Below are 4,395 nucleotides of genomic sequence, written 5' to 3'. Positions count from 1 at the left end.
TACCTTCAGGTATTATTTTATCACCAACAGAAAGTCAAAGAGTAATCACTACATCAACATTTCTGATGTGCTTGATGCAATTTAGAACTTGGAGGATAGATGTATATAAAGACACTTTGCTGGGGCAAATGGCTTCTTCAGAAGAAGCTGAAGTGTGATCACCAGAGTCATGTTGGATAGAACAATTAGAACGCTGAGCTGTCAAACCCTGGAAGCAAGATCAGTACATCACAATGGTGGAAAAATCAAACTGTACCGCAGATAGATGGATTTTTTTAAACTATGAGGCCAAGAAAGCACGACCCTAAAGTATATCTGAGCTTAAAGGACCAAAAATGGCACAGAGTACATAATAACATACTGTAGAATAAATTTTTGGTCACAGGTTCTTTGGTCACACTTTACACAAGAATATCTCTTACTTATCTCTCAACTGTATTTGCTTGACAGTTACTAGATGCCAATCACTCACTACTTTATTTACAAGGTAAAATGCAGATTAATCTTTAAGAGACAATGGAGAAATAAGCCTGCTATTTCTATTTTTAGCTTATTAAAAATGAGCTAAGAGTTATAATTGCTGGATCTGCACTGGTTCACAATGCCTGGACTATAGGCTTCTTAAAGCAGGAGAAGGTCCGCTCCCTCGGACTCGAGTGCCCACTCAATGCCCTGTCCACAGGAAGTTTTAGAAAGCACATGCCCAGTGAATGATGAGGATACCCACATCCCACAGAAGGAGGAGGGCACTGCAACCTCTAAAAATATTTACTGCGACTCAAAAAGTTTCTCTGTCTCTCAGGACCAAAGGGAGAACTATGCTTCCCCCACTGCCTGAGATACACAGGGATAATGGCCAATACTGATCAGTGGAGGTGAACATAGATGACAGGGACAAAGACAGCCAGACTACTTAGATGACAGCCCCAAACTCCCTAGTGTCTGTTCTACTCCTAGGTTGCTCCTGGAGGAATCCTGTTTTGATAAGAGAGGGAAAGAGGAAAGACCAAAGCTCATTCTTCTAGGGGCATGAAGGCAGTTACGCAGCAACTGATGCATAGAGAAAACTACATAAGCAAGAAGTAAAATTCTGGTTTCTTTATCTCTCAAATAAATAAATAAATTTAAGTGAACTAATAAGTGCACATCAGTATAAGAGGAAAATAAGCAACTTCAGAATTTTTCCCATATATGAAAACCATCTGAATAAAGAAATAGAAATATTTTTAAAAATATAAATAATAAAATATAAATAAAATATATAAAAAATAAATGCACTCAATGCTGACTGTACTGTTTCTGTCTATAGTTTACAATGCTGACTGTAGCCCTCTCTGTCTATAAAAAGCTCTTGTCCACTGATTGTCAAGGGAGGGAGAGTCAGCCTTTGGACAGGAGTCTACCAACCCCGCAACACACACACCAGCATCCAAAATAAAACAAATGTTCCTTTCCATCAACCTGGCCTCTTTATTGGCTTTTGAGTGGTGAGCAGATGGAACCCCCCCCCTTCACTTTTTGGCCGTCTATGGTCAGCCTTGGAACTATCACAGCACCTGTCATGCTGAGAGGGGAGTGAATTTTAGTGTTACAATGAAGGCGTAATGAGTTAGAAGTCAGAGACCAGACCATATTCAAAACCATCTTGATTTTAGCTGGTTCAAGCCAGTTTTCGTGGGATCCTGTTTTTCTCAATATCTGTGCCCACCCACTTCCTTCCTGTCTCACAAGCATAGACACACTGTTTCCATAGAGACGAGGCCATCTTAGCCTGTCACCTGAGAGCCCAGACCTGGTTCTCTGTGGACCCTGATGCCTAGGTCCTTTCCTTTCCTATTTAAATAATACCCAGTTGTCTTCCTTAAATGAAGGGTGCCAGGGGCTCCCATTTATTTCAGGAGCAACATCAAGCCCCAGACAAGAGGGAGCTACCTTATGGGTTAAAAACAACAACAACAACAAAATAAAACTGATTATATCAATACCTTCCCTTTCAGACCTTCAGGAATAGAAGAGAAATTGGTCTCTTTTTCTTCATCAGGATTATCTCCACAGGTAACAAAGGAGACAGTCATTAAAGGTAAGTCGGGGCCCTTAATATTCCATGAGGCTGGACTGTGATCAAACAGTCACCAACAAAGCCCATCAACAATTCCCTGGGAGTAAAAGTAAAACCTTGGTAATAAAATAAAGTCTAACCTTTTGTTACTCTGTTTGTGCTGAGTCGAGTTTCACTTGCTCACAGGGTGCTTCATGAAGAGGCCTCACACCCGGCCCATCAGACAAGACTCCCTGGTGTGAAACAGCTGCATTGACATCTCAGCTTGGAGGGCCGAGTGCAGGATCATTGGCCCCAGCACTGCAATTCAAGATGGCATTGAGGTGTCGAATGCAGAATTGCTGAGGCACCAGCAGCACAGCTGAGCCGGTCCTATGAGAACACCCCCGGCCCCCAGTTGACAGGAATCACAATTCAGCAGCCCCCTGGAGGGTTTTCAGAAGAAACAGTGTCCACTCGAGCACATGCTACTGGCATGAGCCACACCTGGAAGAGGGACTTCCCAGGTGGCTCAGCAGTAACTATCCCGCCTGCCAATGCAGGACACTTGTGATGATCGCTGGGTGAGTAAGACCCCCTGGAGCAACCCACTCCAATATTCCTGCCTGGGAAATCCCATTGCCAGAGGATCCTGGCAGGCTGTAGTCCATGGGGCCACAAAGAGTCAGACATGACTGAGTGACTGAGCATGCGCACACACACACGCACACCCCTGGCAGAAGGACCCCCACCTCCTGTCGAGGGTGGGGGGTCTCACTTGGGAGAATCGGTAACAAAATAAAAAATCAAACCGTTTCTGTTTTTCCTGGTGGCTCAGATGGTAAAGAATCTGCCTGCAGTGCAGAAGACCCGAGTTTGATCCCTGAGTTGGGAAGATTCCCTGGAGATGGGAATGGCTATCCACTCCAGTATTCTTGCCTGGAGAATTCCATGGAATTCTCATGGGCTATAGTTCATGAAGTTGCAAAGAGTCAGACACAACTAAGCAACTTATGCTTTTTCACACTTTCTAGCAAGGAAAGCAGCTGCTATTTGGGAAGAAATGAGATCTTCTGCCTCCAGTAGTGGTTCTCACTTGGCTGCAGGGTGGAATCACCTGTGAGGTTATAAAAAGTGTTGATTTCTGCATCCCCTCCCCTGAGATTCTGATTTAACTGAGATGAGGCTTCAGCACTGAGCTTTACAGAGCTCCCCTGGTGATTCAAATTAGTAGCCAAGTTTACAAACCACTGCCCTTTGCAATACTGAGGATATAAAGAACTCTACCTGGACGAGGAAGCAGAGTAAACAGAGTGATTCTGCAGGAGCAGGAGTGTATGTTTCTGTGTACAGGGTGTAGTTGGGATGGGGGCCTGTGACCCCTTTTGCCCACTCTGAGGCCTTCCTGGCCTCATTGCACAGCCTTTCCATGTTTCTCACCTGGATGCCTGGATTCTTCTGTGCCCTGGTGGTGATTTTCAGTATGATATCGTTGTCTCAGGAGATTTCATACAAGCCCCATCTTAGTTCATCAAAAACCTATGAGCAGGATTCCCAAGGTGTGGCTTGATGGGAGGGAAATCCTGGGAACTATACAGGATGAGCAGCTCAGCAGTAACTTCAGAAGTTGCTCCCGCACAGGGAAGTTCAGGGAGCTACAGGCCAATGGCCAAGCATGGGTGTGGCACACAGCTGTGACTGGAACCTTCCTGTGCCTGAGATCTGAGGTGTGTGTGTGTGCTCAGTTGTGATGACTCTTTGGGACTCCATGGACACAGGATGGGATTTCCCAGGCAGGAATACTGGAGTGGGTTGCCATTTCCTCCTCCAGGGGATCTTCCCAACCCGGGGATCGAACCTGTTACTCTTGGATCTTCTGCACTGGCAGGTGGATTCCTTACCACTAGCTCCCCCTGGGGGGATTGAGGGAACTGATCCTAAAGTCAGTGACAGGTAATTCCCAGGTTCAGTGATAAAGAATCTACCTCCCAATGCAGGAGACACAGGAGATGACAGTTTGATCCCTGGGTCAGGAAGAAGCCCTGGGGGAGGAAATGACAACCCTCTCCAGTATTCTATTCTTGCCTGGAAAATCTCACGAACAGAGGAGCCTGGTGGGCTATAATCACAGGGTCACAAATAGTTGGACATGCTTGAACACAGGCAGTGACAAGTCCCTATGGTATCAAGCATCAAGAGGTGCAGAGGTGTAATGTAATAAGCGTCCCAATAAACAGCAGCTGCCCCTTATTCTGCTCTATGCGACAAGGATGTGCTTTTGCTTAACTAACATATCACATTTAATTTTTTTTTTGGTATATGAAAATGTATTACTATCATTCTTTCATCATCAAAAT

The sequence above is a fragment of the Bubalus kerabau genome, chromosome 12 (assembly GCF_029407905.1).
Source record: "Bubalus kerabau isolate K-KA32 ecotype Philippines breed swamp buffalo chromosome 12, PCC_UOA_SB_1v2, whole genome shotgun sequence".
Lineage (NCBI taxonomy): Eukaryota > Metazoa > Chordata > Mammalia > Artiodactyla > Bovidae > Bubalus > Bubalus kerabau.
This window is presented reverse-complemented; position numbering follows the sequence as displayed.